At 36.7% G+C, this 7507-nt stretch overlaps 1 protein-coding gene across 8 annotated transcripts in view; it reads right to left on the bottom strand.

The window, feature by feature from the left end:
- The window catches only part of LOC106879415 (neuronal cell adhesion molecule), a 179921-nt gene that overhangs the window by 29975 nt on the left and 142439 nt on the right, over positions 1 to 7507 (bottom strand). The window lies entirely within an intron of this gene.

The raw sequence follows: 7507 nt of genomic DNA, 5'->3' as shown, positions 1-7507 counted from the left end.
TATTATTTTTTTATAAACCTGGTACTTATTCTATTGGTCTCTTTTACCAAACCATTAAACTATGGGGACATAAACACACCAACACTGGTTCTCAAGCACAGACACACACACACCTGATAGGCTTCTTTCAGCTTCTGTCTACAAAATCCACTCACAAGGCTTTGATCAGCCTGAGGTTATAGTAAAAGACACTTGTCCAAGGTCCCTCACAGTGGGACTGAACCGAGAACCATGTACTTGAGAAGCAAGCTTCTTACCACACAGCTACGCCTACTATGTAAGTTTTCTATTTGTTTTTGTTTTTTTTTACTCCATGGTTACTGGATAAGTGAGAGAAACAAAAACTTAGGATATTCATTTTTTTGTTTTATTACAATTCTCATTTTTTTACTTACTTCAGCTTTGTATGTTTACTTTATTTTTATATGATTATCATTCTTTGAAACAGTATTACTACTACTGTTTTATCATTCCGCTTGTCTCCAGCCCTCACCTATTTCCAAGCAAGGTAATAATTCCCCATGGTCAGGCAAACTTTTCCTTTTTGCAAAAGACTGAAAATGAGCAACATTGCTTGTGGGTGTATGTCTGTGTGAGATCATTATTATTATTTAATGTCCAAGGTGGCAAGGTAGCAGAATTGTTAGCATGCTGGGCGAGGTGTTTAGCAGTATTCGTCTAACGTTATGTTTCGAGTTCAAAGTCTGCCAAGATCGACTTCGCCTTTCATCCTTTTGGAGTCGATAAAATAAGTACCACTGGAGTTGATGTAATCAACTCATACCCTTTCCCTAAATTTCAGGCCTTGTGCCTATAGTAGAAAGGATTATTATTTAATGTCCGCTTTCCATGCTGGCACAGGTTAGACAGTTTAGCAGAAGCTGACCAGTTGAAGGGCTGTTTAAGCTCTATATTTGTTTTGACATGGTTTCTAGGGCTGGACCCATACCAAAAGAGACATGGAGCCTGAACAGCCCTTCAGCTGGCCAGCTTCTGTCTAATCTGTGCCAGCATGGAAAATTATGTATGATGATGATGATACTCTTTTAGTTTGTTTCTGTGAAATATATTTGAGTGCACTCATAAAAAGCTCCTATGCTCTTTATTCTGGCTCCTACTTATTATTCCCATTTTCCAGGATGGTTATTAGTCTGGTGCTGCTATAGCATAGAATGAGTGTAGTGATAAGAACTTTTGGATGGAAATTCATAAATCCTTTAATGCATTGCTATGTATGTTTCCACAACCTTGTGTTATAGTTGCATATTCCCAATCCAAAGGATGTTACAAATATGATTTGCAATATCCATGGATTAACCTTTGGAAATATGCTGTGCATGAGTAGACCCGGCAAGCCAAGTGAGACCTAAATCCAAGGCCTCTGCCAGGGGTGTAGCCAGTCCACTTATGCGTACCTTTCATTTATTGGACACTAAACTCTGCTTGCAAAGACCTGTTGAGGCAAGTGAAATCGAAATCGAACTAAATTCGACGACTGGCACCCATGCCAACATCGTCTCCTTCATTGGACACGAAACTCAGCTTGCGAAGACTTATTGAGGCAAGCGAAAGTGAAATCGGGATGGCACCTGTGCCCAGCGTCGCCTTTCTGGCACTTGTGCCCGTGACATGTGTAAGGATTTTCGAGCGAGATCGTTGCCAGTGCCCCTGGACTGGCTCTTGTGCGGGTGGCACATAAAATACACCATTTTGAACGTGGCTGTTGCCAGTACGGCCTGACTGGCCTTCGTGCGGGTGACACGTAAAAGCACCCACTACACTCTCTGAGTGGTTGGCGTTAGGAAGGGCATCCAGCTGTAGAAACTCTGCCAAATCAGATTGGAGCCTGGTGTAGCCATCTGGTTTCACCAGTCCTCAGTCAAATCGTCCAACCCATGCTAGCATGGAAAGCGGATGTTAAACGACGATGATGATGATGATGATGATGGATTCTAAGGGGAAATTTTAATACGTGTTCATTTCTTTAGGCAAAAATTGCCTTAGTATTCTGGCTTTATCGAACGTTTAGCTAAGGGATATTTACCAACTGACACCAACCAGAAGGTCCTATGGGCTTTATAAACAGTGCTGTATACAAATAAATGTATAGAAACAATATGAAAGGGTGGATATAGGCAAGTGTTTTACTTTTTTATTTAGATTTTTGTAAGTGGGCATGTGTGGATAGAAAGAAGAGAGAGAAAAGAAAATTATATACGAGAAGAAAAAGAAAATGGTAATGAATCTCTTTGTTTTGATTTCAGTGTATATGTGCTGTGATTGGGGTGCATTGAGCACTTGATTTTACTCCGATCCCAGCAGAGTGCTACATTAATGATTTTACAGGCTATAAGGAGAATGAAACAAATTTTTGTTTCAGTGTTATCAGTTTAGGATTTCTGCTCAGGTGCCAGTCAAGACGGAGAATGGCATTAGCTTGGTATCGTTAAGCATTTCACATAGTCCCCTGCTGTTCTGTCAATGTTGCTTAAATGGGCGTGCCACTTGTTAGTGATGCCACTAAATGTTCATTGATAATTTTTAGTTTTCTATATAGCCAGCATATTCATCTAGTATTATCTTCCGTGTATGTTCAATTACGTAATAATAAAAAGCACTTACAGTATTGTACACATAGTTTATGTTGGGATACCTGTTATGCTAAAATATCTTTGTAATAAATCCTATGCTATTTATAAGGTCCCTTTTGTTTACTTCATTTGAGTGGTGCTTCTATTGCTTGGTTTGATGTTAAAGATGGTTGGGGTTTGTCTTTCTTCAATTCCCAGGAAGCTGAATTTCAAATATTTTTCTTGTAATGTATTTTATTTTAGGGTGGTTCAGTTCCATGTTAAGTTCTTAGTTCACAAAAATCTCTGAATAACTAAGACCTTAACAGGGAACTGAACCACCCTATAATAAAATATATCACAAGAACTATACGTACAATTAAGTTTATTAAGAACCCATCTACTACAATATACAAAAAAGCCTGCCAATACAGTAAAATAAACTTTGACCAATAACTGGCGTGAAGCTGTGGTCAAGCACAGAATTTTGCAAACAGATCAGATTTCAGACTCAAACTAACCTTAACCTCACTTCGTCCTGAACCGTAACCAATAAACAAATAACTGAGTTCAGTTTGCTTTGAGACAAGCTGGTTGAAACACCCTGGATGAAGCTACAGAGAAAATTATACCTGATTGCATATGTAACTGCCCATACTCCGTGCAACCGAAACACACGTAGGTCGTCAAAACCATAAAAATATGCTGTATGACATACCGTAAAATAAAAGGAAATACATTTTGAGGATGTATCAGTCTCCATATTCCCTATCGTTATAATTATTGCAAACATACACTCAAGATAATATTACAATCCAGTGAAGCGCTACCTGCTTCAGGCATAAGATTCCTCACTCGTCGATTGGAGTCGAGAAAAGTCTCAGCAGACTGGAAACAGCCTTACACTAGCGGAGTTACTCTTAATCCACTTAAGTCTATAAAATTTGCTATCTGAACTGATCTAAGGGAGATAACTCGACCAAACCTCAAATGGTGTTTTAGTTTTTGTTTATATATTAACTAATCGTAACAGTTTTCTGTTTCCAGTTTGAAGAGGGACAAACATTCGTCTATGCAGCCTAGCGCTTTTTGGATGCAAAACCATTGGTCACTATGACCAGACATATATTTAACTGCTTGTAAATATACGTGTATATGTGTGTGTGTGTGAAGACTTGAAAGAAATGGAGCCAATATACTTCACTAGATGAGTAATATCAGTGTGCACATTCGACAGATTGTAAGTGATTTGATAGAAAAACTAGGTACACGTAGCATCAGATGTAGTGTGCTGAAAAGAAGACTGCGCTGGTATGGTCATGTAATGCCTATGAATGAAGACAGTTGCATGAAGAGGTACCGAGCTCTAACTATGGAGGGAATGTGTGGAAGAGTTAGACTCAGAAAGTCACAGGGCGAAGTGGTGAGAAAGGATCATCAGTTGTTGGGACTCATAAAGACTGCTAGCAGTTTGTTGTGCTTGAAAAGAAACATCAAGCTAAGTAAAAGTGAAGTTGTTTTTGCAGATAGGCTAATTCCTCTGCAATTCTCTTCAGCTAAGCATCCCTAATTTTGCTGGCTCATAGGTGCTGGTCCTACATTAAAAAAAAAAAAAACAACCTGTGCTGCTGCTGTGTAAAAGCACCCAGTACACTCTGTAAAATGGTTGGCGTTAGGAAAGGCTTGCAGCCATTGAAACCATGCCAAAACAGACAGATAACCCAATCAGCCCTTCAGCTTTTGTAAAACTGTCCAACCCATGCTAGCATGGAAAGTGGACGTTAAATGAAAAAAAAAAAGGCATTGTAAGGGTGATGCATACCCTGCATGCAGATAAAATTTTTTTTGCAAATTATAGTGTGGTTTACAGTGCATTGCTAACCCATGTTTTTTAATTGAATTGAATTTTTTTCTTTTAAGTATGATCATCATAGGTACTTCTACTCTGGTAAAATAAAGAAATCAAGTCATAAATAAACGAAAATCTCAAATCCATCACTATACACACCTATGTGTATGTGTGTGTATATATATATATATAACATGGAAAAATGCGAGCATGAAAAATAATATTCTTAAGATTATAAACCTGGAAAAGTACAGGACAAGTTATTACACCTGTAAAAGTATAGGACAAGCTATTACTTCAAGTAAAGTAAAGAATAAGAAACTTTTTACTTAAAATATTGCAGCAAAGAATGCCAGTTCTTCTAATTTATCACTCTTTATATGTTCTCATCTTTTTAATTTATTGTACAAAACTGTTCAGCTAATTTGTAAGTTTGTCTAATTAGTAACTGTTTTCTGCATTTAAAGTAGTAAATTAGCCAAATTCTACTTAAATAAGTATAGTGTTATTTGTAAACTATAATATAGTAATTTTTAATATTCAAATTTTAATTTTAGCAGCAATATTTTAAGTAAAAAGTTTCTTATTCTTTACTAGAATAGATTGTCATAAACTTTTACAGGTGTAATAACTTTTCCAGGTTTATAATCTTAAGAGTATTACTTTATATGCTTGCATTTTTCCATGTAATCCATGATTTTTCCAGGCATTGCTGTCACAAGATAATAAAGTGTCAATAATTTAAGATTTTACCTTATAAAATACTGAAAGGTAATATTTCAATTTTTCCATGTAAGTGATGATAATATTTCAATTTTTTTCATGTTTAATTTATATATGTTCTGATTGAATTATTTGATATTACCCATCCACACCAAATTAATGGCAGGGATTTTTACCATGTTGGTTGCACCATGGCTCACCAAAAGTTACAAACAACAAAACCCCAAAACTATCAGTTACCAGTCTCACTTTAAGTAACATAATTTTGCAATTTTAGGAGGTCGCAAGAATTCATTTAGTGGAAAAAAAATTTCCGATAATTCCGGGATTGGGGATGGGGGACACCCCCTACCATTTTTTCCAAACCAAAATAAGGGGTTTGTAGCATATTAGGAAGTCAGGGTACTTGATTCCCCCAAAAAATCCAATATTTTGTTTTTTTGTTTTCTCAGTGAAAATCGTGCTGGCGTTAATATAGAAATTTACTATAATGTTGTTGTTATTTAGCCTCAAATCAACCCTGATACTGCAAACCTATCATCAAAGATATTGCAGCCGTCAGCAAACCGTCTTTTTAGGGATAATCTAAGACATTACATACAATGGGCATGTGATTTAGGTAGGTAGATACTTTGGCTGCTATTTTTAGCGTGTTGAGCGACCAGGTAGAGGCATTTTCATTGGTTTGATTGCGTGATGAGATTTTTTTTATACATATGTAATATGTATATATATCACCAGCAGAAGTTAGAGAGTAAGTCAAAAGCTGGGAGTTTAGTGTATTGGCACTTATCAAACACGAATTTGTCCATTGTCACTCTGTAACTTGTGACGAAATAACTTCTAAAATACAAAATTTTGTCAAAAACGTTGAGTAAACCCTGTTCTATGTGACACATTCTACCAGTATCGGAAGTTTCAAAGTGTTTAGTTAAAAAAAATTAATTAAATAAAGTGAATAGATCCAAAATAGATAAAAGGCAAAGTCGACCTCGGCGGAATTTGAACTCAGAACGTAAAGACAGATGAAATACCACTAAGCATTTGCCCAGCATGCTAACATTTCTGCCAGATCGCTGCCTCAGAATGTAAACATTCATTTTAGAAACATATTCTTATTGCTTGGGGCGTTACTCCCTTATTTACTTCCTCCTTACTTATTTTCCATTTCATGACATTTTACCTCCTAATTCATTTTCTACTAACTTTGACAACAATTCTGAATTCCTCATGCATTTTTCGATCATTTAAGTCTAAGAAAAGTATACTTTTATTTTAAAATTAAAAAAATTATGTTAATTTAAGGTGAATAGGTGCCTTACTGCCCACCTTGAGGTCCAACATATCTTGATGTAACTTTTTTTTTCTACTGAACCAAATCTCAAACTATTTATGCCAAAGTGTGGCTGAGGAGGTATCCTCTTTAAAACTTAACAGTTTGCAATTTAGTTGAGAACTGAATTAGTGGTGAAACTTGGAAGCTGCTGCGATTGATGAAATGGTGGACTTAAGAATATATTCAACCACCACCGTGGTTGAATAATATATATATATGTGTAACATCATTTGAGTGTGGTTGTTGCCAGTGGCGCCAGACTGGCTCCTGTGCAGGTGGCATGTAAAAAGCACCATTTGGACGTGGCCGATGCCAATACCACCTGACTGGCGCGCGTGCTAGTGGCACGTAAAAGCACCAACTACACTCTCGGCATGGCTGGTGTTAGGAAGGGCATCCAGCTGTAGGAACTTTGTCAGATCAGATTGGAGCCTGGTGCAGCCTTCTGGCTCACCAACCCTCAGTCAAACCAGCCAACCTATGCTAGCATGGAAAGCGGACGTTAAACGATGATGATGATGATATGTCTATGTGCATAGGTACATCATGATCTATACACACGTCTACATGCATAGGTACACCATGATCCATACACATGCAGACGAAGGTTGATTCATATGAAAAAGGAAGTTAACAAAATAATATGACTACTTGCTTATCAGGAAATTTGTAAGTTCATTTTTTTCCTTCAATTATTTAAAACAAAATAATCAAACCAAATATTCATCATTTTGAGCCACTCACCCAATGAATATTTCCGTCAAATGTGGCGAAAATCTGTTCAGTCACTTTTCAGTAATTTTGCAAACACAGAGACGAAGACAAGTGATTACAATAGCCTGCTTCCACTTATGTACGCAGAGTAATAATGATGATGATAATGATGATGTATATATATATATATATATATATATATATATATATATATATATATATACTACAGGTTCGATTTCGATTTCACTTGCCTCAACAGGTCTTCGCAAGCAGAGTTTAGTGTCCAATGAAGGAAAGGTACGCATAAGTGGGCTG

This window comes from Octopus bimaculoides, chromosome 4, assembly GCF_046866305.1.
Source record: "Octopus bimaculoides isolate indiv1 chromosome 4, ASM4686630v1, whole genome shotgun sequence".
Taxonomy (NCBI): domain Eukaryota; kingdom Metazoa; phylum Mollusca; class Cephalopoda; order Octopoda; family Octopodidae; genus Octopus; species Octopus bimaculoides.
The sequence above is the reverse complement of the archived record's forward strand: the minus strand, read 5'-3'. Positions and strand labels throughout refer to the sequence as shown.